The following is a 27,840-nucleotide window of genomic DNA, read 5'->3' on the forward strand; positions in this document are numbered from 1 at the left end:
GACTCTGAGGCGGAGATCACTCTGCACTCGGCAGGCAACTGCATATTTTGTATTTTTCAGAAAGTACTGATGTCACCTTCAGGTTGACACCCCCGGAGCTGAACTGAGCTTGTAGGAAGACTTCAGGGAGACAATTCTCCCACTGTATATACACACACCCAACCTCAGGAATAGAGATGGAAAGTACATTCACTGCTGGAGATGATCTTGGAGCTTTTAAGAAAATCTTGGCAAAAAAAAAAAAAAAAAGTGATCAACAGATTCTGATCATCTCATTCACACTCCCAAACACCATTTCTGAAAAGGACACATCTAAAAGCCATTTTTTTCCATTAGTTTATTCATTCAACCAAATATCTATTGGCCATTTCCTGTACACCAGGAACCATGCTGTTGCTGAGGGCACACAAATGGAGGGAAGGCACAGTTTCCATCCTCAAAGGGCCCTTTATTGAGAATGGAAGACATAAGGAAAAGAGAAGTCCATGCAGTTTCATAATGGACATGATGGAGAGTTCAGCCCAGAGCCCGAAAAAAGGCATCCTCAGCAGGGGCCTTCTACCTGGCATTTGGAGAGTCAGTGGGAGTCACAGGGACTTGATCAAAGCAAGGAGCATTCAGAGAAGTGAGCTCCTTTCAGCAGAACAGACCCTCAATAAGGATCTGGGGACTGCAGATGTCACGGCAGGCACCACACCCCGCTTTCAAAGGCCTCCCTACCCCCACTTCCTTGTCGCCACTGGTCCTACTGTAACTGCCTGTCCTCTGCTCCACCCCCACGTAGCAGGCCCTTCACTCCTAAGGAAATGTGCTGCATCTTACGCAGTAAGAGGAACAAGGCTAGGAGGGTAAGGAACTCGCCCACCACCATAGTTCTAGGAGGAGTAACGGAGCTCAACTTTCAGATCACCTGGAGAGTCGATGGTTTGCTTAGCTTCACCCGCACTTGCTCTGTCCCGGGCACTTTGAACCTCCCACATAGAGTCACTCATCTGATCCTTGCCGCAATCCTCTGAGGAAGATATAGTGATTGTCCTATATCAGGTTGTTAAGCAAACACACTGTCTTGAATAAGATAACCTATTAAATGTGTTTTATTATATCTGAAAAATACAGTTGAGGGCACAGAGCCCCAGGAAGGTTAAATAAGCCACCTGAGGCCACACAAGTCATGTTAGGGGTGAGCTGGGACCACGACCCCATCGCAGCTGCTGCAGCTGCACTGTTACCCCACGGCCCCCAACTCCCCACAATCGGTACAGATGCCCATGGAAATTGTACATGCACTTCGACCCAACTTTTTCAAGCATGTTTGTGACTTACAACTGGTTTTGCTAAACCACAAATACCAGTATTGTGTTTTAATGAGACTGAAGGCACGAACGAGCAGATTCTACTCTTCAGGCTGTTGTGGGGACATGCGGACGCTGCCATCCTCCCTCTGAAGGCCGGCATTGTCGCCAGGCTCATTAGCATCCGCGCTCCGCTCGGCCGTTGCTGCTTGCTAGCTTACCAGCTGTTCCTGCTGCTCCGTACAATGTCGGATGTGTTCAGCTCACTGGGTTCCTGTCCTCGCCGCCGGGAGGAGACAGCCCTTCCACTGGGGATACCCACGTGGCTGCCTGTCAGCGGTGGCACCGAATAAAGTAATAGGCCTTCGCATGGCATATGGTGTCTGGATTCGTACAAGATGCAAAACTCTTCTGCTGCTAATGCATGATGACTCATAGCATTGCTAATTTTTCAAACAAAAGCTGACTTCCACACCCACACTTTTAACCCCTCCAGCTAAAAAGTCTTTAGTTGCAAGGCTCTAGAAAGGTGGCTTCTGGATCCTTATATAAAAATGTGGTACACTTATTGAAAGCATATGAACTGTCTTGCTTTGCTTTGGGTTGAAGTTATTTTAAATGTCTGGACTGGGTTTTCCCCCGAACTTCAGAGAAGGGAAATTTTTAAGCTTACACTTTGTCCCTTTCTCACAATGGGAGGGTTTAATGCTAGCTTTCTCTTAAAACTTCCATAGAAACTATTGCCTGATAGTAGTACATCAACTCTATTGCAGACCATTTCAAAGCTCTTCACATTAGAATATTAGCTATAAAAGAATGTTGATTCTTTTGTGGAATATGATATTTCATAGTGTCTCCTAGTATACTAAATGCATGGCTCATTTAAATAATCTTATAAATTTACATTAGAATAACATTTTTTCAAACTGCAAAAATAAATACGGGGGGTCCTCTAAAAAAATGTTCCTACTAAATTATTTAGAATCAGTTGGGCTAATAGATGTCTAAATTCAATCTGAGATTTTATGTACTAAAATAAGGCAGTTATCTGCATTTGTACAATCAGGCCTCCCTTTGAATTCTTGATCAAAATATTGGTTCTTTTCATAAATAATCCTTTATTGAACATTTTATTTAAGCATTTCAGAGTCAAGATTATCAACAGAAAATGATTAGACAGTTTCTAATTATGGACCTAATCACTAAGTGTTTTGTAGTCAGTCTGGCACATGAGAGCTCTTGCAATCAGATTTTGGCGAATACATAAATTTTTAAAGGAACTTCAACCTAGGAGGATAATACAGATTTTTTTTTTTTTTAACAGATTACTTTGTATGCACCCAGAAGATTTCTTTGGGGGAAGGGACTGGAGACTCATATTCTCAATATTGATATTTCATTTTGGTTACATTTTCGAATCCAGAATTTTTGTTTTCTTACCAACAGATATGAATTCAAATGTACATCTAATCTCTTATAAAGGGTGTTCTTTTTCCAGATAATGAAACAAAATATATAAAATTCCTAAATGTGCCTCACTTCCCAGATCTTCATGTTTGATGCTGTTTACCCAGCATGTTCTCAAATGTTCTTGCCATTTGCCACTGGAAGTCAGCTTGTGTATATTCAGTGAGCCTAAAAATCCATTAGACACTTTTAACGTTCACCATGACAGTTCAATTAAAATTAAATTAAACAGATACCGAAGTTTTAAAAATGTTTTACTTGAGTTTACCAGGTACAGGATTTTCAATTTCCAGTGCAGGGAAATATCCAAATACAGAAGTAGGCACACCACTGAGACTGAACTCTCATCAGTAGTTAGTGTCCACATGTTAGCCATAAAACGCTCTCTCATGAGCTGACAGACCAGAGGCTGCCCTCGTCATCCAAAGGGCAGTTTGGGACAGCGGTGGATAATGTGCCAAGAAGCACAGGCTAGTCAAAGGCACACAGAAGAGGAGGGCCATTGGTCCATTATTCCGGCTCTTGGTGACAGCACTGCAGAATATCACAGATGGAGAGAATGAAGCTTCAGGAAATAGGGCTTAGCTACGTCCCCACAGCCAGGGTAGGGCCAGGATGGAGGCCCCCTCCAACCCTGGTTCTGAGGCTCCCATCCCCCCCAACTGTTTCTCAAAGGTCCGCATTTCTGACCTGAGAACAGGAAGCCATCGAAATTACACAACTTCGAGAAAGTGAAACGATTCCATTACATTTTAGCCTATCCTGTCATTATTCTTACCAAGAGGATATTAGCCATTTAAACCTTGATTTTATGAAATAAAGATAAAAGCAAAACTCTTGAAAATCGCAGTGGAAAGGACTCCATTTTGATATCACATATCCATCACTTGTACCTAATTACATGTGGCTTCCAAATTAAACACCAGTGAAAACATTCAGTATAAATATTCTCAATATCATTTCTCACAACAGAGTCTAACTCAAAACAAGGACCTAAGGGGTATGACTCCTTGTGCTTTTGCCTTGGTGAATATTTGAGAGCACAGTTCCATCGTGATGGTGTTTCTGATCTTTGCAAACAAGACACTGATTTGTATATGTTGAACCTATTTATATTCTACCTCTTTCAGAAATGGATTTAAAGAAACTTATGGTAAAGGACATGTGTACAGAGAAAATCAAAGCCAAGGAAATCAGGCATAACGACATGGAGCATCCCAATGGGGGCCACAGGACAGAAGCAGGGGGTCTCTATTAACTACTGCCAACCTCTGAGCTACACTATAATACATGGCTATCCTGTGTTCTCTGGGTACCCTTGTTCCAAAGTTCTCATTTACTGTTAATGAGCTTATTTTATGCCTAAACTAGAAACCATAACAGATCGTTCTAAAGAGGTATAGTCTTCATTTCAAAATTTTAAGTTCCAGAGAACAACAAATATTCATAGCAAATTTTTAATATCAAAATAAGCTTCTATTTTACCTATGAGTCTAAAAAATTTCTTTTGAGTGTGTATACAAGTCCATGTGCACAAAGGCTAATTAGGAGCTCCCCCCAAAGTTAAGGGTTTGAGATAGCTGAAAAAGTAAAAAATTTAATTAGTGGTAAGAGAAAAAAAATCATTAAAAAATCATTAATGCCCACGTTTTCTGGATAGCTGCTTCTGCTAAGCCTTTTAGTTTAAAAATCCCAAGTACATGACATTTTGCATCTCTGTTTTTCTGTGAAGATAAAAGGAATCTTGAGAGTCTCATTCTCAATAATGCACTTAATATGTGACAAAAAGGTTTGTGTCCCATTCATTTTCATGGCCGGGCATTTTCATATTCTTGCCCCACTGTCATTTCATGCTTAACCCTTTGTAGCCTCATACGGCTTTCCTCAGCCCCTGGAAGCGTCCTGTGAGTGAATGACCTCCGAGGTGTTTTTGTGTATTGGATACTTCCACTCACGTTGGTCTTCTTGTTACCATGTTGCAGGACTTGTTGCCCTGATAATCCCGCTCTCCTCGCAGGCTTGTTTACTTGAGATCACTATGTAATCATTCATTTTATGGAGCCTCATTAAGGACTGCAAACCTCTGTCCCAATTTAGCGTCATTCGACCGTAGGTAGCATCCATCTGCTCCACCCGCACTGTTTAATTAATGAACTTCGTAATGTGTTCTTTGCCTGTGAAAAGCGCTCCGTCTTCTCAGGTTGTTGAATGGGACTTGCATTCCAGGTTTTTCTTGTTGAGATTCTAGAAAGCCCGCCCGGGTAGGTGCTAATTATGGACTCAACAAACTTCTGTTAAGTCTTAACTTGAAAGCAGATTTACTTTTTCCTTCATTATATATTCATAAGCTCAGAGTCAGATCACTTCTTAAGTAAGTGAATTATTAATCAGTTTTTATCATTTCTTTCTCTTAAGTGGGAGTAAAGATTCAAATTTTTAAAAAGCTACATTTCCTTTCAATGCAGTGAAAATGTACCTGTTAGTTTGAGCTTCTTCTGAAATTAAAATTCTAGAAATGCTGGAACGTCAAAAATAAAATGTCATTACCATTTTCCAGTACTTTGTGGACTTGCCCAAGAAACTTTACAGCATAGATTTTATTAAAAGTAATGGAATAACAATTGAGTTTGTTTCTTCTGGGAAAATGGTAACACTCAAGACAAATACTTTTTAAACTTCCATTATCTCTTTAATTTTTAGTGTGTTGTAAAATTCTGTCCAGACATAGAGGTTATTTGTTATTATCTATTCAAGACCTGACAAATTTGATATTTTATGACACATGGTGTAAAACTAGCCGTGTTCATTCAAAAAATCTATTACAGACTAAGATCGGCTGTTTAACTCTGATCTTAAAAAACAATGCCTATGGTTCATGCCTTTTCTTAAAGACTATTTAATATTGGAGGTTAAATTCCACTCTACCCTGTTGGATGCTCCCAAGTCGTAGAGTTTCTTTCTATCCTAACACAGGATAGAGTCCCACATTCAGCTTGTATTTCTTCATCACAATATTAACTCTTGTTCCTATAATGGTAAAATATGTATATATATATATATATATATATTACCTATAATATAGGTATTTTAATATATTTACCTATAATGCACGTATATGTATGTTTGAATATTCATTTCCTCAAAATATTTTTACCTACCCCATGAGAACTAGAAATTGTATTTGTGTTCCCATTTAACAATTATAAAGTTAATAAATTGAAAATCAATATTATAGTTGTTCCAAACTATGTTCCCCCTGCACAGTAAAGCATAAAAACAAAAAGGATTAAGAGAAGAATAAATGTGTAAAGGGCAGCTAGAATGCTGCCATAGGGCCCTCGTGTTTAGATGCATAGATACATTTAGAAGAGCACCACATGTTACCCTCCCGCCATGAACCTTTGTTGAGCAGAATGTTGTCTATAGTCGGGGCATCCTCCCTAGAGATACCATTGATAAGGGGCAGGCATCCTCTGATTCTGTTGATGTGGCCTGATCAGGAACTGTCCCACCCTGTCCCCTTTAGAGGTACTCTGAAAACAACTTTTTTTTTTTTTTTAAGATTTTATTTATCTGTTTGAAAGAGAGAGAGAGAGTGAGCAGTGGGAGCAGCAGGCTCCCTACTGAGCAGGAGCCCGATGTAGGGCTCCATCCCAGAACCCTGGATCATGACCTGAACCAGAGGCAAATGCTTAAGCAACTGAGCCACCCAAGTGCCCCTGAAAACAGCTTTATGTTGGTGAAAAATGAGAGGTAATTGTGGGATGAACTTCCCACTCCTTGCTTTAAACTGGCTTGAAGTAAATGAAATTGTTGATATTTGACTATTTGGGGCCTAGTCAAAAATGCATTTTCATGTAGTTCAACCTAAGTTTTTGGATTCTCAAAATGTGTATTATATACTAACTCCATTAACTGTGCAAAGAAACCTGCGTGCACGGTGGTTTGGGGGGAAATGGGTGGGAGTGGGCTATGAGGAGGGTTTAACTGCCAAACAGGACATCTGCCAGAGCTCAGGGCTGCGTCTGGGAGGCCACTTATTCCGTGGAAGTCCTAAGTGTCGACGTTGCCACGTCTTGAACCATTTTTGTCTCTCTCTGAGATCATCCTTTTCCTTTTGCCTTGTATTTGTATAGCTGGTTTCTCTGGGCATTGTGCCCAACGAGTTATTTTATTATTGTTATTATATGCAGTGTTTCCAACCCTGTTTTGTGATAAGGGCTTTAAAAATCAATTCCAGAAAAAGGTTTATAACCTGCCACCATATGTTTTGAATATAAAATTAGTTTAGAGTTGCTTTTATTTCTCTAAATGGTTCTCACTTGTTTTTTTAAGTGAAACCCTCAAAATGTGGACATTGTGAGGGGACGAAAATCTCAGATTTTGTTGTTTTGTCCTCTCCACTTTTACCTTCGTTTTCCTGCTAACTAGAGACCTGCACGTCCATGCAACAGTCAGAGGAGCTCACAGGTTCGATTTCTATTATAAACATGTAGTTAAATAAAAATGTCAAATTTTACTGACCACAGCTCTTGTCGAAGGGAGGGAAAGGTCCTTCAGCAGGAGAAATACTTTTGGCGCTAAGAAGAAAATAGACTTCGCTTATAAATCCTCTCATTAAAAATCTTTTTTTTTCTACATCCAAAACAGAAGTTCATTGTTCAGGGCTAGTAGGCTGCATTAGTTTTAGCTGTGTCATGATTTCAGCTTTTCAGAAAATAACCTACAAATTCAGACCTCTGTATAGCGTCTTTCAAAGCCATTGCTGGATTTGGCCAGTTTTTCTTTTCTAGAATATAGTTCTTACAGACTGATTCTAAGAATGGTAAAGGCATCGGGCAAACTGATAAAAATCTGTTTATAATTAAAATCCCACTGAAATGTGAGTCTTAAACACCTGTTTGGTAGTTCAGGGTAGTAAGTGTTTCGGTGCTGTTTGTGGGGAGGCTCCATGGAGAGGTTCTTCAACATACCCCCACCACGTAGCCACGGGTAAGATAGCCCTGCTGGGGAAGAGGGGTTGGAGGTTGGTCTTTTTTGCTTTTGGTTTTTAAAACAAGCTTTTTTCAGGAGGAGCCCTTTCTGGGAGATGTAGAATAGTCAAGGCCACAAGCTGAGCCAAAGCTAGGATTAGGTTAAAGGCTCCCCTCAGCTTCCTACTCTAGAGCAGAGAGAATGTCACCCAGGGCCCTGCACCCAGAGCCAACCTCTGACCAGTGTGTGTGTATTTGTCCTGTCAACTACCCTTCCATCACCCTCACTTCAGTCCTTTGGATAAAACAGGCTTCTCTCTCTTCATGAACCTCCTCTCGAAACTCAAACACTCCTAGGATGGCCAGACATTACATTAGAGCTTCTCACATTGGGAAACCGGGCGATGAGCCAGTTGGGTCCCATGAGAAGCCAAATGTATCTTTGCAGATTAGCAGCAGTACTGGGTGTTTAGTCATTTACAATATTTTTATTAACGTAAACACACACCAGGAATTTGCATTGTTTTTAAGATAAGAAATCAAACACATCTTACTCGCAGGTCCCTCCGGCCTGGCTTCTGGTCTCCTGAAGGTCCTCCCCTCCCTTTCTGTGCCCCTCTGCAGAAGGGGAGGACTCCAGGGGAAATGTTTGTGTCGCACTGCCCTCGGCCCTGGTTCTCAACCCTAGCATCCCGTGGGGAAGGGCAGTGTAGACTGATGCCCGGGACCTGCTCCAGAGATTCTAGTGACTTGGTTTGGAGTGGGGCTTCATCAATGCAGATTAATCCCTAGATTATTCTCACATGTGGCTTGGAATGCGTGCTGCTGCCATGCGACATTAGCAGCTCCCATAATGGGGATTCATGGATGCCCAAGACATAGGAAAAAAGGCTTGTTGCTGCTTAGTGGGAAATGGGATCAGGAACTTTCATGGTTTCTTCCCAAGCCAGGAGTGGCAGGTAGTGGCAAACATCTGTCTAGGGCTTACATTGTGCTGGCCACCATACTAAGCAATTTGTATAGGATCACCGTTTTCCCCCTTAGCCCACAAGGAGACTGAGGCTCAAAGAGGGTGATTGATTTCCTCATGAGCACACAGCTGGACGAGTGGTGATGCAAGATTAGAGCACCAACAGTCCGACCGCAAAGCCTGGACTCCACTGGCAAGACTGTCGCATGAGACGAGGAGCTGCCTGGCAGGCGGGAGCAAGTGGGGGACTCCAGGATGCTGGCTGGAAACTGAAAAACAAGCAGCACCAACTTCACAACTAGGGCACTTGTTATGGGATACCCAAGACTCAAGAGGGACCCAGAGGTCCAAGGAAAGGAGAATGGAGATCTGAAGACACTATTTCATAGCCCCCACAACCCTCCAAACAGCTCTGTGTGAGAAGAGTCACTGCTTGGATTATCTCCATTCCAAGGCATCTGTTCATCAGAGGACATCTCCCCCATTTCTACCCCAAAACGTGCTGCTTCTGCATCCTTCTTCATCCAGGAAATTAATGTGACCCCCTTTGAATTACATCCCTATACCACTGTATTTTTATAAACCCTTGTGATAGTACCATCTTACCTTCTTAGACCTTTGTGAAATTGATCAAAGGGTTAAAAGTATAAAAACTATGCAGCTTTAAAGAAAGTGTGGATATTAATGCTATTCTTTAATCTATAATAATGAATGGTTTTAGTCAGAATGCTTTAAATGCAGCTATTGTAAAATCTCTGCCCTTGTATCAGTGGTTAAGTATCATGGCCCATTGATACAGCTTTAAAAAGTTCAAAGGCTATGCTAGCATATCTTTGTCTCCATGTCTTTTAACTGTAAAGAAAAAGATGTCCTTGTTATCAAGCCTTAGCATTTATGTGAAAAATGAAATTGAGTTCAGTTTGTGCATAGATTTTGAGAGAGATTAAAGTGGACATCACACAATTTTTCTCCATAAAAGGCTGCCTTTGATGTGCTTTCTGTCTATTCATACAGAAGCGTCAGCCATTGTTTTTGAGCTGCAAAAGAGCGTCTGCTTGTCACCAGCACATTCTAATACCTTTGTGCTGGAGCCTTGTTCAAGGTGGATCTTATAATTCAGAGATAATGTTACTAGAACCGTACATTGTGACCAGACACCAGCCTGCCTCAGGAAGATAAATGCCAAGGCAAAGCCAAAGCGTTTATCGAAAATGATCAGGAAGCAAAACTAAAACATTTATTTCTGAGTGTCCGATTGTAATCTGTGCTCTTGATATTCCATCAGCAGTATCACAGAAGGTTATTCTTTGGTGCTTGGTTCTGGCACTGGGTTCTAATTTGCTTTTGCTTCAGGCATTTGACTACAAAAGAAATCCATGCAGTGGTTACATGACAGGGCCGAGAGTGCCTGAGTGTGTGCTCCCAGCTTGAATAGGGCTAGGATGACAGAGAGCAGAGTGGAGGCACCTCAGCAAACTGGAAACTGATGACATCTACTAGCCAGTCATCCTTACGTGAGTTCCAGGGTTGTGTGTAACGGCCGCACTGCTTTATGTGCATTTCATTGTAACTAGGGTGTGGGGTTGTTGCCCATTCTACATGAGAGAAAACTGAGGCTCAGAAAGACTTGCTTGTGGGGTGCCTGGGTGGCTCAGTCAGTTAAGCGTCTGCCTTAGGCGAAGCTCAGGTCGTGATCCTGGAGTCCTGGGATTGAGCACAGCGTCAGGCTCCCTGCTCAGCAGGCAGTCTGCTTCTCCCTCTCCCTCTGCCCCTCCCCCACTTATTCTCTCTCTCTGTCTCAAATAAATAAATAAAATCTTTAAAAAAAAAAAAAAAGAAGAAGAAGTGCAGAGACTTGCCCAAGCATCTCAGCCAGTAAGTGGAGAGGCATTCACACCAGTGCTCTCCCCCTAAGCACTGTGTTGTCTCATGCCTTCCTCCTCTGACTGTGCCTTGACTAATTGCTACAAGTATTCTCACACAGTACTTGTAATTGCATATCAACTAAAATTTAACACCTTTCTCCCTAAATTTATTCAGACGTTCTTCTGCATCTCTGAAAAAAGGTAGGGTTCCCCCCTTAAATGAAAATGAAATTCAATAGAATTTTTTTCTTTGCTTGGCTTATGTTCTTTTGGTACCTAATATGTACCTAATATCTAAGGCTTTTTGTTGATTTTTTAAAAAAATATTTTGTTTATCTGACAGATCACAAGTAGGCAGAGAGAGAGAGGGAAGCAGGCTCCCTGCTGAGCATAGAGCCTGATGCGGGGCTTGATCCCAGGACCCTGGAATCATGACCTGAGCCGAAGGCAGAGGCTTTAACCCACTAAGCCACCCAGGAGCCCCTTTTGTTGATTTATTTTTTTTAAATGCTTCCTCTGAGTATAAATAAATAAATAAATAAATGATCTCCCAAACAGCTAAGGCTAATTCCTGGGAAAATATTATCTAACAACTGTTAGAGCTCTCTGTACGTCTGTTTTCCTTATATGTCTTCCACTTCACCCTCTTCCAACACGCTCAGACTGTTGAGCTGTGTGTCCGAGGCTGTTGGCCCAGGTATCTAACCATCGGCAACCTAAAGCACTTGCCGCAGCAAGAAAGGAGGGCTCCTCCAGGGACCCTCTGTCGATAGGGGCGGTGGGGAGAAAAGCAAAAGAAGACAGGGCAGGGGTGCTCCCGTGGACTGCTATCCTGCCCGTCTGTCACGTGAGGCCTGCAGGGAGCAGCTCTGGTGGGTGGGAGGGCGCCCAGACCACACATCTAACTCAGTCACTGTGTGCTGTTCCATCTAGGCTCACCTCCACCTGAGCCTCGGCCACAGTTCCCTGACTGACAGTTCAGCGGCCATTCGAGCCCCCCCCCCACCTCCTGTTTCCATCTATCTCGTTTTCTGTTATAAAAATGGTGATCATACAAAAAAGGAAAAGCATATTACGTAAATTCATGCCAATATATTTGACAGTCCTCCTGCAAAAGAAAATTGGAATATGAATTCTGAGTTTAAATGACACTGACTCTTCTGGCCAGTTTTCAATTCAGTTCTGCTTTTGTTTGTTTTTTTTTTTTATTTGCAAGCGAGCATTAACCCAAATTAAAATGAAGGCAAAGGCACACTGTTCCATTCCGAAGAAACATTTGGCCACTAAATGAAAGAAGAGCCAGGATTCATGTATAAATTATTCAGAAATTTGGTAAATAAACGTGCAAACTTCTCGCTGGGGCTATCGCGACTGCATTATGCAGTCCAATAAAGAGAATTTAATTTAATGGATTTTCAGCAACATTGTTCAGTGATCAACAAAAGGCATACTGTCCTTTATGAAGAACTGATTTTCCCGGGGCATTCTGAAGAAAGTGGGTCCTCGTTAACCCTAGAATGGCTAGCTAATGTAATTGAAGCGTGACCACCTGGCAGCGAGGTTGCCCGTCAGCTGCCAAGGAAGGCCCGGCCGGGAGGACCAGGTGCTCCGCTCGCGCCGTCTGATTGTTACAGTGGAATAAACAGCGTGATTGCACAGTATGGCCGGGGGCGAGAATCCAAGACCGTTGCCAGCCAGAGAGCCTGCTTTCTTCCCTGGTTTTTGACGAAGCGGCCCGAGAGTGCTTCTATTCAGAGCAGGTAATGCTGACAAAGCTCCGATGCTGTCTGCTGCAATTAGGAGGTGGGGGGGGGAATCAGACCGGCCTGAGAACGAAACAGCAGTGAGCCTCAAGTACCTGTTCCTGCATCCCACAAAGCCTCCGCGTTTTTAATACGGGCTCAGTGTAAAGGAAATCTGAGCAAAGGCACCCAAGTGCGGAGTGGCCACTGTTGCTTAAAGCATGTTGGCTTTATGGCTGCTCGTTTTGAAGCATCACACCGACTTCACACCAAACGATAAACTTTACTGAAGCCCGAATTCCATGGCAACCCAAATTCTGTGGTTCTTTGGTTATATTTAGTAAAATGCTAGGCCAGGTCTTTGCTCTCTCTGTCTTCTTTTATAAAGCCCTACAAGCATCGATCTTAACTCACTGAAATAGTCCTTCCTTCGCTCAGTGCTGTTGTTTGTTCCGGTAATTTTTTTTTTTTTTTATAAACCACTGCTCCCCATGTGGAGATATAAAAGAAAATTAGCATTATTTGACTTTAAAAAAATTTAATTAGGAAATAGGCATTATGACCTTTCTAAGGGGTTCTGAATGTGAAATGGTTCATTAAGTTCATGTTAATAGAAAAGTAAAGAGCTCTTCCCCCCGAAACAGCAAGGAAGAAAAAAAAAAAATCGCTCTCTCTTAAACACATTGATTTATTTCATTTACTGAGCACAGGAACCATGAAATGTTTCATCCCCAGCAGCACATTAAATATGTGCAGAAGTAAAATTACAGCCGAACAGCACCTTGTACTTTGTCCTCGTGGTGTGTACATTTCAATAGGCTGGGAGGAAAAAAACAAACTGTAGAAAGATCCTTTTATGAAATTAAATTACCTGTTTTGTATTGCTCTGAAGCTGAGCATGTGGCTGTTGACTCAGAGGGGCTGTAACTGTTGCCTGGAGCTTTTCCACTGGTGAATCCCACCCCTGCCCCCAGGGCAGTAGCTACCATTAGAAAACCGAAATGAGAAAAATGTTTCCAGCCCAGCACTGGGTCTGAGGGGTGGTAACTAGTTTTGAAGCACTACTAGGTTTGCTTAGAAGGACAAGTGTTATGGGAACCTGGGGCGGGGTAGGTGCTGTCGGTTAAGCGTCTGCCTTTGGCTCAGGTCATGATCCCAGGGTTCTGGGATGGAGCCCTGAGTTAGTCCGACTCCGTGCTCAGTGGGGTACCTGCTTCTCCCTTTCCCTCTGCTGCTCCTTCTGCCTGTGCTTACTCTCTTTCTCTCTCTGTGTCAAATAAAGGAAAAAATAAAATTAAAAAAGAAAGAAAAGGACATGTTAGGTCTCAGGTGTTTCTCAGTATATTTATTATCAAATGGCAGTCAAGCTACTTAGATGTAAAATGGGAGAGCGACCTGAGCTGAGTTAGGTCATTACTCCTAGGCTCAGTTTTCTCATCTGTGAAAAGGGATGGCAAGTACAATGGTATGTGAAAAGCTATGAGTGCAGCAGGATCTGTTTCATAAGTGTTCCCCTTCCTCCTCCCTACACATCGGATCTTTCCCAATGGAAAAAGACCCAGGTCATGCCCTTTTTTCCTGAATAATTTATTTTTCAGGCTCCATTCTACATAAGTATTATGCAAGGACAAAATAAATACATTGAATTTAGTTGTTAGACAAAAAGAACGCGTGTGTGTGTGTGTGTGTGTGTGTGTGTGTGTGTGTGTGTTCCACTCAAGTTTAGAAGTCCATTTTGTTTTGCTCAAAGTGCAGAGTCTTATGGGCAGCCCTTCTTGACACTGGCGCAGGATTCTAGAGCTGGAAACCTAGATCTGAATCCTGCTTCCCCTTGGACCTCAGCATCCCCCCCTTTCCATGGCTGTTTCCACATCTGTACAATGAGCGGATGTCAGTCATAGATAGGGACGTTGGATAGATGTGACAGCACTGACCCATACTGTTAGTGGTAGGGGCTGTCACTCTTGTCACTCCCTCTGAGGACTCAACCTTGCCCGTATACCCTAGAACTTAACTAAAGGCTGTCCCACCAGCCGGGTCCCTCAAACTTCTTGGTGCCATGGACCTCCTGCCCTTCTCAGAATGTTTATAAATGCAGAAAACAAAAGACATAGGATTACAAAGTAAGTCAGGTGTAGGGAAATACTTTCTAAATCAAGCACATGTGTAGTCATATATTGCCGTTGTTATGCATGCATTAAATACTAAGCTCTAGCAGTGCACATCGTAACTACTGTAATTTTGAAGCAGTGATGAGCAAAGCCAATATTTTGAGACATTGGCAGCACCATGATGTGATAGGAAAATATCTGTAATTTCCGCTGGTGACAAAGTCACAGAAAGTACCCCTGTGGTTCATTGTCCATATTCATAATGGAAAGAATTGCTTAATTTCAGTCAGAGGAAAGTGAAAATAAGGATGCAGTTTATACCCTAAAAATCCAAGGGTCAATTCTGATCATCACCTGAAAGAGACCCCTGGAGTGTGTCCATAGACCTAGATTAAGACCCTCCCCCAACCTTTGAGGATTCACATGAATCATGGAAGCAGACTCCTCCTCGCCCCAGCCTTATCTAGATGCTCTGAACAGGGGCAAAAAGCCAGAGTCAGTCACTGCCATGTTCCTTCAACCAGCCAGCCACACGTAAGGTGCTGTGGCTGCAGGTTGCAGGCCTGGGATAGAATGATGACCAAGACAGCCCACGGTGCCTGCCCTTCTGCAGGTTCCATCTAGTGCAGAGAGGCACATAGCCAGCAGGATGAATCATGAAGATGCAGAGCACAGTAGAGTGTGAGGAGTGTGGAGGAGAGAGAAGGGACTAAATCAGGGTGCCTCCCAAGAAAGTGAGGGGGATCTGGGAAAAACATTCCAGGCAGAAGACACAGAATGGTCCAAGGTGATTGATGGCAAGGGCCTAATAGGGCAGGGCCTCACCAACTGCCATAAAGACGTGACTTTTTCTGTGAGATGGTGTCGTTGGAGGGAACACCATCCCGTCATGACCCCCACTGCCAGGTGCAGAGAGGCTAGCAGAGCAGAGAGAGGGTCGCAGACATAATCCAGGGACAAAGAGACAATGGCTTGGCTCAGGGGTTGCATGCAGTGGTGACAAGTGGCCAGGTTCTAGATTTGGATTTGTTACCTGATGGGATGTGGCATGTAAGAGGGATTAAGTAGAGTCATGGGTGTCCTAAGTCACCAGGTCTTTGGGACATTCAGGGCTGTTGGTGCTCACTAGTCTGACTTAATTTCCCCATTTGCAGAGGATAAGCATCTGTTTAATAACAATAACCAGAATTTAGCTAATGTTACATCGTACAAATTATGTATTACACATATATTAACAATCAAGTTCTATAATATGCCCACCTTACAGAGGCAACAGGGGTTTCAGGGAAGGTGGAGACCTTGCCAAGATCCTGCATGCAGCATTCAGAACCCTGAGCTTCCCATGAGCTATCCAGGACCTCTCCGGCGATCTCGCTCATGCACAGACTCACGGCTGTCAAGATATGGGTGGATAACTGCTCCCAGCCTTCCAGGGGTCTGGGGCGTAGACTCCCCGCCTTTCCTAGACCCGACAACCCTACCACGGCCAGGGCTTTATTCCTTTTACTTGGATGACTCTCCCACCTCCAGTGTTATGGCGGCAGAGTCAATAGGGTCAATGGCTTATAGTCTTTGCAAGCAATGGGTGTTTGTCTTCTTGGGGGAGATTGGCCATGCCCTCAGCTACCATGGTGCTGTGTCTGTACCTCTGTGCCCTGGGCAGGGATGCTTTGCCCTATTACTCTTTCATCGTCGCAACACTTGAGTATACCTCCATCGGCCACCAGTTCGTTCTGCCTTTGTGTTAGGAACAGCATCAGAAGAGGGAATAAGTAAATATTATCTTGGAGCTAGGAAAGCTCTATCTTATTAAGTCATTTGGCATTGTGGGGCCAGTATTTACAAACAGCCTGAGATCTCTTCAGAAAACTCATGCAAACCCCTGAAGGTCTGGAATTGATTCAGTAGGACATGGAAGCATTGGGGATTTTAGCAGTGCTGAGGTGACTTTGTGGGGTGGTTCAAGGGTTCGGAGAGCAATGCATGCTGGGGACCATCCAGCTCCCTGGTGAGCTCATGGCCTGTGGCCTGAGAGGGAAGAAGACATACCTATGTGCAGGTCTGTGGCCCAGGCCGACGGGGAACTCACACAGCCTGTGGGCCTTCCAGAGTCATCAGTGAACACGTGAAATTTCCATTTTTGTAGGTCAAGAACCAGCCATTTTGTATGATTCAGCCTAATACATAAATCACCCCATTTTCAGACTTCAGTGGCTACAATACAGTATTTCTGGGGCTATTCACTTCCACAGAATTCAGAGCAAGACATCTCCAAAAATTTTACTAATCCTGCCCACAGACTTCATCTTGATTTTTGTCCATGTAAGTTCCCTTCCGAGCGGTCCCTGAAAGGAGAGTGCTGTATAGCCCTGCCCACAGAGAGGACTGTAGACCTATCCTAGTATCGGGGTCCCTTGTTCCTCTGAGCAAGAGAACAGAGCCCCCGGATTGACTGTACCAGGACTCTGGCCGCCCTCAACAGCTCCACCATGAGCCCCTTCTGTGCTAAGCACAGTGCTCTGACCTGTCTTTTCTCCCATGGAGTCCTTCCCTTCTCTCTACCTTGGCAAAGGAGAGGGTGCTCAGCCCTCTGCTTCAACAGCCTCTAGAGCAGGTGACCCTGATCCCCTACTCTTCTCCCTCAGATAGCATTTTGATTAAAAAGTTTATTCTTGGGGTGCCTGGATGACTCAGTGGGTTAAAGCCTCTGCCTTCAGCTCAGGTCATGATCCCAGGGTCCTGGGATGGAGTCCCGCATCAGACACTCTGCTCAGTGGGGAGCCTGCTTCCTCCTCTCTCTCTGCCTGCCTCTCTGCCTACTTGTGATCTCTGTCTGTAAAATAAATAAATAAAATCTTTTAAAAAAAGTTTATTCTTCACCATCCCTTCCTTTTTGCTCTGCATTAGCTGCACGGGTGTGTATTGTCCTCCCTAAAAGATGGAGCCATTGAAAGCAGGGACTGTTGTTCACCCCCTTTGTCACCCCTCCCAGCAATGTCTGCTCAGGCATGGCTGCACAGGTGACACTTGAAGGCTTACTTCTGCCTCTCTGTCACGGCACTCAGTTTAACATTTTTGTACATTTCATCTCTCCCTCCACTGCCTCCCAAGGCTATCTCTTCATCCTGGGCTGAGCTCAGTGCCCCGGATGCAGCCACCAACAGCAGTAAGCAAATTTGTCATTGGTACACAGCACCCTGGCATCAGCACTCAGGCTGCTTTGCAGGGGCCTCTTGCAAAGAAATGGGGCCACAGCATCCCCTGATCCTGGGTATCGGGTGGGTCCCTTTGCACCTCAAGTGTTGGGACAGATGGAATTCTGGAAGTGTAGATGAAGAACAGATGCACCTCCAGAGCCATCTCTCTGTGCTGTTTTATCTAATTTCTGAGCACAGGGTGAGAATAGCAGAAGAATAACTTGTGGAATTACTTCTTGTGTGTTCCCTTGGAATGGCTTTCCGTAGGAGGAATGTAAATATAGGACTCTTGCCTCATAAGATGGTATGAGATAAAAGACGACATGCTGCTTTGAAACAAGTGCACGCCATCAAGGAGATGGCCTTCCCCTGCCTCATCTTCACTTCAGAGCGTTTAGTCTAAAACATCTGTGTGCCTTGTGTGGGGATGTCTGTGACTTGCTCTTCAGGACTTTGGTCGGGTTCAGCTGAAACACCCCCAAGGAGCTCGGAGGGGTTGAAAGCATGTCCACTTGTGTGTACATGCTTTTATTTTTGCCTGTCTACTCTGGCTTTGAACTTCTTCCTTTAAAAGCCAGGCCCTGTTGCTGATGGTGCAAACCCTCAGTGCAAGTTGCTGCTGGCCCTTCTAGTAAATCCTCATGAGAGGCCTGTGTGCGGGATAGGAGTGACTTGTGTCACTGTTTTTGCACTTACCTATGACTTTGACACAGAGGTGCCTCTCCTCATTCTTTAAGAACACTGTCTTGGTTCTCAAGCAAACATCCAGACCTTGTAACTTCTCAGGTGACCTCGTCTCTGTAATCCTTTGCATGCATGATGCCAACTAGATTTACAGTGAGAACACGTTAATTATGAAATTAATTAGTAAGAGCTTGCTTTCAGTGGGCTGAGGGGGTTTGTTCATGAATATTTGCAGTTGCCTCATGTAAAAAGTAGCTCAGCTCCATAAGATAGGTCAAACTGCGGATGGTGCAGCTTGTACAGAAATGTACAATGTGTTAAAATTGAATTTGTATATATTGCTTACATCAAAGAGCTTATTCCTGATTTCACAGACTAACAACCTCTGGAGATGGTCTCCTGTGCCTGGCCCCAGCTTCTCTCAGCTTCCCAACTGTCCACCCTCCAGCTGTGTTGAGGTGTATCTGCTCATAACTTCCACCTCTTTCAAATTACTCTATGGGAAGAGTGCAGGCTTGTTCTCTCTCACTTGTGCGCGCTCTCTCTCTCTCTCTTTCTCTCTCTCCTCCCTCTGGCTCAGGACACATTATTAGGTTGAACCTGAAGTTGCCAATGTTGGCCTAATCTTTAACTTCTCAGAGCCTTGCTTTCTTCAGCTTTAAAGTGAAAATAGCCAATACCTTCTTCATAGAATTTCCTGAGAATTTTTCCAAATAATCTTGGCAATGATTGGCACAGAATAGGAGTAATAATTATGTTTGTGAATGGACAGGTGGATGAATGGGTGGATGTGGAGGGATGAATGGGTGAATGGATGGATGGATGGATGCATGCATGTATGGGAATGTCTGCTTCTTGGCATGAAGTGAAAATGGCCAAATGGATAGTCACTAAATGTGCATGGTGTTTTCTTAAAATACCGGCTCCTTAGCACTAGCGGAATTCACTTAGCAGATGCTGGGGGCATAGCAACAAACCAGATGTGGGTCACCAGCTGGAGCGGAGGTCCTGGCCATGCCCTGCCAGAGGGACCCTGACAGAGAGAAGCTGCTTTGCATGCTGCAGCTCCAGAATGGGCAGTTTGAGGAATTCATGCTTTTAACAATGATTATGATTCTCCCTGGCAGAAGCAGGAGGCCAGCTAACAACCACAAAAACAAAACACAAAACAAAACACCCAGGGACAAGGCTATTTGGAGAGAGATCAGAGTTTGTTCTTTCATTGGTTTCCCAAGTACATGTATGTTGCGGGGTCGATTTTCATCATGGTGAATTAATCTGCTCTTTCGTCTCCTTTAAATCAATAACTCTACATACCTGTTTTCTAAGGAAATGCAGTGGACTTTTGTTTTTTTAATTCTCTTCTAACCAAGGGAATTTTATAGCATTACTAAGTGATAAAAAAAAGTTCAAGTACTGCCTTTAATTTGTCCTTCAGAAAGTTCAAAGGTAAAAGCCCATTAGGTGGCTGATGGCTCACCTTTAATAATATTAGCATTGTCACAAAACTTGTGGGGAACCACTGCTCAGTAATTTTGACCTCCCCCCGTTTTTGTCCCATGGTATCTCTTGGCTCATGACACCAGGCAGCTAATGATTGTCACCCACAGAGGGCCCTGGCAATCACTCACGGATAGATTCAATGAGACAGTCAATTCTTGGACCATCCCTATAGAAAATGACACAGGCCTCTTACTCTGTAGTGGTCAGATCATCAAGGTGGGGGGGAGCTAATGGCTTCCTCTCATGGCGACTTCTGACAGTGACCAGTGATCCTGGCCCTTGTGCCACAATGGCTCCTTTCTTCCAGCCCTCAGAATGCCTCTCAGCAAGTGCTTTTTCCGAAAGATAAATGATTTCAGTGACCTACATATCATTTGTTATTAGTCACAAGTTAACCCATTTACAGTCTCACTAAATCTGTACAAGCAATATTAGTAGATTCTCTCCAATAAAGATGGCCTCCTCAGGAGCTGCACATGGAGGGAAGACCAGGACACAGTTGCATTCCAGGAACTTCGACCACACCCAAAGGGGCACTGTAAGTGGCATTATGACCTGGCGACATACTGCCTTTGAGAATCGCAGAAACAAAGATGCTTAAAATCATTTTCCATGGTTCCGTCCCTCATCTCAAGAATATTTTTGGAGTAATCTATTGCCAGTTTGCAAAAATTCTTGCAAATTCAGTAAAACCCTTAAAAATTATAATATGTGGTACATGATTCAGTTTTCTCTGCACCATCCATTAGACCTGTCTGCTCTTTGTTTTTGCTTTTTTTTTTTTTAAAGACTTATTTATTTTAGAAAGAGAAAGAGGGCTCAAGCAGAGGGAGGGGCAGAAGGAGAGAGAGAGAGAAGTAGACCCCCCCAGCTGAGATCTGAGCCTCTCACAACCTTGAGATCATGACCTGAGCCAAAATTAAGAATTAGACACTTAACCGACTGAGCCACCCAGGTGCACCAAACATCTTATTTTTTTTTTTTTTAAGATTCTATTTATTTATTTGACAGAGCGAGATCACAAGTAGGCAGAGAGACAGGCAGAGGGAGAGAGGAGGAAGCAGGCTCCCTTCCAAGCAGAGAGCCCGATGCAGGACTCAACAGGACCCTGAGATCATGACCTGAGCCAAAGGCAGAGGCTTAACCCACTGAGACACCCAGATGCCCCCAAACATCTTATTTTATTTAAGTAGGCTCCATGCCCAATGTGGAGCTTGAACTCATGACCCTGATATTAAGAGTCAGATGGTCTACCAACTGAACCAGACAGGCACCTCTCAAGACCTTTCTGCTCTTTGAATATCCTCTACCTCTGTGGTTTCCTCTCTGTGCCCCGCTATTTTTCTCACCCAGAGGCATCCCCAGGACTGTTTCAGGGGCTTTCTGTGCCAGATGCCTGTGCTGTGTCATCTCTCCTTCCCCTCAGCCTGTCTGCCTGACTGCCAGACCGACCTCCCCGCATCATCAGTCAAGCTTCCTTCTTTGGGGGCCACTATCTCTTCCTGCCAGTCATATCTAGACTTCTCAATCCTATTCCTAAGAAGCCCTGTTTTCTTGTAAACTTCTTGTAGACTGCTCATACTGCCCCCATCTCCTCTTACTCCTCCTCCATCATTCTTACCCTGCCTATTATGCAGGCCATCCAAGTCTCAGAGCCATGCTGTGGAGAGGACCCTCCTCACAAAGCAACCCAGCCACCCCAAAGGGTCCAGCGGGTCCCTGCTCTCAATACCTGGAGCATTTATGGGCACTACCTGAGAAACGTATCCTGCAGGTCAGTCCTGCTGCACCATGTAAGCTGGAGAGAAAACAGGGACCATGAAGTAGATGTCTTTTATAGTCTCCATGAACTCAAAAATTAATTACTCCTGATTAAGGAAGTGTAGACTTTTTTTTCCTTTTAACATTCTCTCATTCATGCACTCTCCTTGACTCGTCAGGGGCCAAGTCAAATACATACCAGCACAGGGGAGTCCAAGGGCCTGCTTACGTGATGTCTCATGAAAGCAGTGGGACCCCATCTCTATGATCAGCATGTGGCTGTGAGGAAACCTGGAAGGCAAGAGTGGTAGCCAAGTACCAAGGGAATTTCTAAAGTGATATTTCTAAGGAGTCATGGGGCAAGAAGAGTCAGAAACATCAGTTCACAAGTGAATCACCCATATATTTGATGAGATTCAGAATCCACAGTAGGCAGCACTCAAGTTTCCATAATTTAAAACAATGACTGTCCTTGTCCCTGGTCCTCCTGTTTCAGTTTTTAGTTGAGAATAACATTTCCCTTGAAATGTTCTTCCATCATTGGAAGAAGCAGTGGGACAAGGCAATGCCTTAGCCCTCATCAAGGCCCATGACTCTGGGCCAGATATTTGGCCACCATACAGGCTACTGACCAGTCCTCAGCCCCAGTGCCATCCTGCCTTCCGTCCTCTGCTCTGTGATGCCAGGGCTCCCCACCCCACAGTTATCCCTTGCCAACTGCTCTTCAGTTCCACTAACAGGTGCTGCTATGGTCATGAACAGCATTCCACCTGGACCCTGGACTCCACACCCATATGACATCATTCCCCCTCACTGCAACATGGCCCTATGGGTAAGTCCTGAACCCTCTTTCCCAGTGAGGAACTGAGGGTCTCTGAGTCAAGCTACTTGCCTACGGCCACATGGCCCTGAACACAGAGTTGGCTTAGACCATGCTATTTGGCACACACACGTGTCTCTAATCTGTCTTTTACTCAGAGTCCTTGCAAAGACAAGTGTACCCTCTTCCATGGTTTTTAATGACACTGAGTCATTCCAAAGTAAGAATTTGCCAGAAGTTTTATTACCTTTGAAAGATAACAGTTGAGGCTTAACAGTCCCTTCTTATTGCCTCTCAGTGTTTTGATTATGGAGCAGAAGCAAATGGATGTTGCAATGAGAAACTGCATTGTTCTCCGGTGTTGAAGCATGTTTCAACTTCAAACGTATCTAAGTTATTTTCTCATTGAAAATATCCATTTGAAATAATTAATAAAACTTTAGAATTATATACTGATTGTCTTAAAGATGTGACCAGAAATAAGCAGAGTAAGATCATTTTTGTTTAAATGGACTCATTTAAATTTCCCAATCCCTCCCTGATCCATAAATGAAAGAATTGAATTAATACAATTTATTACTTGAAATTCTGGCCTCTTACATCAATAATACAGATAATAACTCAGCTTGGTATTTCAGTTTAGCTATAAAAATTGCCAATTTATTGTGTACTAGTCTTGGTTCTGGAGGGAGAGGAAAGAATCTAGTTTCCTTATTTTCACCTTCCCTGTCAGCAAATAAGAGTATCTGTGAATTAACTTAGCATGACAATTGCAAATTCTTAACTAAAGTAATATTCACATTAAACTGAGACTGCAAAAGAGAGTAGAAGGGGCCAACATTTGAAACAAATCAGCCTGGGCTTGAGTTCAAGCCCTGCTCAGTACTAACTGGGTAGTCTCAGAAGGATTATTTCTGCTCCCTGTCCCTGCTTCAGCTTTTATGGTTTGAGATTTCCAAGAGGACCCATGGGTTCATGGCTACAAAAGGGCAGAAGAGTATGCCAACACCAGGCGGGTCATTCTTGTTTATTTCATAAGGATTGTCTTTTATTCTAAGTGAGGTTTACCCCACTAGAACTCAGGCTAATTATAATGTAAACTCAGAGCCATAATGTATTTTAGAATCCCCCACAAAATACTATAACACTTACCGTGATATTTAGTGTTATATATTATAGAAGCCAAGACTTAGAAGAGAATTGAAGAGCAAGGAAGTTTTGTTTGTTTGTTTGTTTACATCTGAAGGGAGAATAATAGATTTACACTAGAAAGCATTAAGTAAGTATCGGCTGGGGCACCTGGGTGGCTCAGTTGTTAAGCGTCTGCCTTCAGCTCAGGTTATGATCCCAGGGTCCTGGGATTAAGTCCCACATCAGGCTCCCTGCTCAGCAGGGAGCCGGCTTCTCCCACTCCTACTCCCCCTGCCTCTTTTGTCTCTCTCTCTCACTCTCTCTCTCTCTCTGTCAAATAATAAATAAATAAAATCTTTAAATAAAAAAGTAAGTATCAGCTGGATGGTTTGGATGGATAGATGGTTAGAAGACTGGGTAGATGGAAGAAAGGAATGTTAGAAGGTGGATAAATGGATGGATTGATGGATGGATGGGTGGATGGATGGATTGGGGAGTGGCAGGCATAGTGATTGGAAATAATAAGGAATTGTGGGAAGAGGAACCTGGGCTTTCTGTTATGGGGTCTATTTCACGGGGATCATATCTGCCTTTCTGGTCTGGGGACATGCCGTACAATTCTACTTCGTATTTGAATTGTGAAGAACATCTCCAGCTCTCTTTAAATAAAATACAAAGTGGCTCCAAAGGACATTTTCCTCATCTGGGCCATGTTTCATGCCATTAATAATATAAAGCTGGTGATTTAATGGAGCTGCTTTTGATCTATCGAGAAAAGACACACCTAATTCAATTTAGGTTTTTTTCAAGAGAAAGTATCTTAATTTGAAGGAGAATGATTTGATTATAATTTTAAGTAATACTGCAGTTTTATTTTTAGTCATGACAATGATATTGGGTGACTTTATGAGACGCAAATGTGGAAAGTCCCAGAGAATTGTGTGAGTTGGGAATTTGATCTTTACCAGCATTCAGGACTGTTTCTGTTTGTAATGTGACAAATATATTTTAGTCAGAATGAACAGGATTTCTGATAGGGAATTTTGCATATAAAATATAAAAGCAGGCAGTTTTCATTTCAAGTGTGAAGTAGAATAATTTCAGACTATAGACAGATGTCATTTTTTATCTGTATGTTTTCTTTTTTAAAGCATCTGTTATATTATGAGAGAATTTCTAATTCTGATCTTTGTTCCCACTGGGTTAGCCTTGTTTCTTTATTTCCTTCTGCATTTTTCTGAAGAATAGAAAATTTCTAGACACTCAAAAGTACCTACTGAAATGTAGTATAGATGTTGAATTTGTTAGCCAAATGTCCCACTCAAATGGGATCGAATATTCACTACACCTGATAACATATATTCTCCAAGGACAGAAGAAAACACATAAAAAAAAAAAAATCTTCCCTCCCACAGTTTACCCTGAGCCAGATTTAGCCACAGCTCACATAGAAAATTGCTTTCCTATAACTGACAACTGTGGGGTCGTTGACATGATACTATCCAGTGTCAGGTGAAAGCCATGGAAAATATCACAGCCCGTGAATGGGAATATGACCAGAAGCACAAAGAATGCAGTGGTCTCCCCACACTGTCCACCATCAGATACAAGGTGCCAGGCCCTGGGGGGATGAGGACGCCAGCATATAGGGAGGCTGCCAGGGGTGGGAAGTAGTTTTAATCAAGAAATGAGCGACAGGGCGCCTGGGTGGCTCAGTGGGTTAATCCGCTGCCTTCGGCTCAGGTCATGATCTCAGGGTCCTGGGATCGAGTCCCGCATCGGGCTCTCTGCTCAGCAGGGAGCCTGCTTCCATCTCTCTCTCTCTCTCTGCCTGCCTCTCCACCTACTTGTGATCTCTCGCTATCAAATAAATAAATAAAATCTTTAAAAAAAAAAAGAAATGAGCGACAGACCGAAGGAGGCATCTGCATTGCCAAGTGCTGCAGAAGTCCCACCCTGCAAGACAGAGGATTTGTACACCAGCGGTGTTTAGTGAAAAAGTCCCCATGTCCCTGTCCTAACCCACAGGAATTTCTCTCACTGACATGTTATAGCTGGAAATACTTACTTGAGAGCTAAGCACTGAGATTTATTTAATTGGCAGGAGGAAAAATCTTCCAAGATTTCTTTCCCCTTAAGTTGTTGGACAATAATGTTTGAATTGGAGGGGATAGGAAAAATCTCCCATCTCTTCCTTCAGGCTTCCATAAAAACACCAGGAAAGGGACAGAGCTGGGCCTTCTGTTCGTTGTGGCTACACAGGGCTTTTCTCTTTGAGGGAGAATTCTGACCAAGAGGCAGGGCCATGGCTGAGAGTGGGGGCTCCAAAGTCAGGCTGCTGGGGTTGAGTCCAGGACCTGGCATTTACCATCTGAGGGTCCTGGAGCATGTTTTGCTCTCTGTGCTTCGGTTTCCTTCCCTCCTCAAAAGAGTAATAGAAAAACCATACAGGATGGGATGCGATTCAGCCTATAAAATGTGCGTGGCCTGTGGAAATCATGCGATCATTGTAGTTGGCATAACTCTCTCAATATCATCCTGTGGCTGGTACCACATCAGCGGAGGTGTCTTGGGCCTAGGGCTGGCTTACACTCGGGATGCAGTCTGATTCATGTGTCACAAACAGACACCCCCCCGGAGGGCTGTCAGGACCAAGAATGCTTTTTGTAAAAGGGCATCCTGTATATGGTGTGTTTCTGATCATCTCTGAGACCATGCAGCCACTGTGCTCAACCCTCACGTCAGACTTTTCCCTGACACCTCTGCCAGTTTCCTTGTGGGCAGTTTCCCTTTCTCCCCAAGGAAGAGGAGAGGCACAGGAATGCACAACAACTGCCTTGCAGGCTCCAGGGCCCAGTGGAAATGGGTTGTTTCTCTACACTACTTTCATCTACACCCATGCAAGGGCATCTCCTGGTCCATGCAAAGCAGCTAGACCTTCATCCAGACGAACAGTTTTTAACAGAAATGAAATCAGAGTCATTCCATCAGCCCCTGGGAATTTTTGTGACCAACCTCAAAAGCATAAAAGTTTTCCACTATGTTATTTAACTTTTATATATATTTATGGCCTTTTAAACCTAACACTGACCCAGTTGCTAGAACCGATGTTAAGAGGAGTAAAAGGTGCTTTTGGCCTTCCAGCTACTGAATACCCTTTCCCCTTTCATGAAACCAGCATTCTCTGTGCTCATCTGACCATTTGGGGGTTTACTGTCAACAGCCGTGGCCATGCCTAGGGTTGAAGCAGTTCTACAGTTCGCTGCATCCATGCATGTCCCCTCCCCCCACCCTCCATAGCCTCTCAGTGTGACAGCTTGACAGCCCGACTCTTGTGTCCCCTTGGTGTAGCTTCTGCTGAAGTGAACCATTTGTATCACTTGCTGTCTTCAATTGCCAGAAATCAGTTGCTTTAATATTAAGTGGCAAACGTAGTTTTGCTCCTTCTGATTATGGAAGAACTTTGTATTTTTAGAATTTCCCCAAATTTCCAGTTAGGTTTTGGTAATTTTTTGGCTCTAACTGCTAAGTCTGTGGGTGTATTGAGTTTCAATATGCCCTCCTGGGTTGGCAGTCATAGTTATCACTCAGGTGTGCTGAGGTGATGCCCTTTTTCACCCAGAGTCTGCATAGGCCAAAGGAGGCCACTTGGCACCCTTCATATGAGCTGATTTTCAGTTTCTGGGTTGCTTGCATTTGGTAACCCCCTAGCTTTTCTTGGAGTTTCTCTTTGTCATCTGATAACTGGTGTTAAGATAAGTATCTTCCTGGAAAACTCAGAAGCCATTAATCCATTGTAATTATGTTTATAGAACTATAGAAATATTCTTTTGTTTTCAGATGTATTTGTTTGTTTTTAAATGTTAAAAAAAAAAATACAGCTCAAACTTATAAACATAATAAAAAGGAGTATTTCACCCAAAGTATTTGCAGAAATGAAAAATTTAGAAAGCCCGTATAGAGCTTGGTGCAAATACTTTGGGCCAGGAAATTTAATTCTGCCATGCCTGAGCCCTGTCCTACTTCATCGTGCCCAGTGGGTTGTTGATGGGCAACTGGAGAGGATATTTCAAGAGAAGGAGAACCAGAATATCTGCCACAGATGATTTTTTCTTATCCTTGTTGACTTTATTCTCTTATTATCTATCATATATCATCATGAATCTGTTTTATTTATAGAGTCAACCTAGATATAAACTAATCTGTTAGGTCACATGGAATGCACTTTCACCTCCAAAGCGAGCGGGCTTGAAGCATAAATACTGGATGATTCAGTTCAAATTACATTGCACTAAATAATACCTGTAATGTATTCATAATAACT

The 27,840-nt window shown here is 43.4% G+C and overlaps 1 protein-coding gene across 18 annotated transcripts in view; it reads left to right on the forward strand.

Annotated features, from left to right (window-relative positions):
* RALGAPA2 (Ral GTPase activating protein catalytic subunit alpha 2) overlaps positions 1–27,840 on the forward strand; it is a 328,431-nt gene that overhangs the window by 265,521 nt on the left and 35,070 nt on the right. For 2 of the 18 annotated variants that reach the window (XM_082743142.1, XM_082743122.1), the window contains exon 38: positions 8,777–10,538. The exons of the other annotated variants lie outside the window; for them this stretch is intronic. The gene's annotated coding sequence lies outside the window, so the exon portion shown is untranslated. Of the gene's footprint in view, positions 1–8,776; positions 10,539–27,840 lie in introns of those variants that run through there. 18 annotated transcript variants of the gene reach the window in all.

This window comes from Mustela nivalis (genome assembly GCF_964662115.1).
Source record: "Mustela nivalis genome assembly, chromosome: 8".
NCBI classification, from domain to species: domain Eukaryota; kingdom Metazoa; phylum Chordata; class Mammalia; order Carnivora; family Mustelidae; genus Mustela; species Mustela nivalis.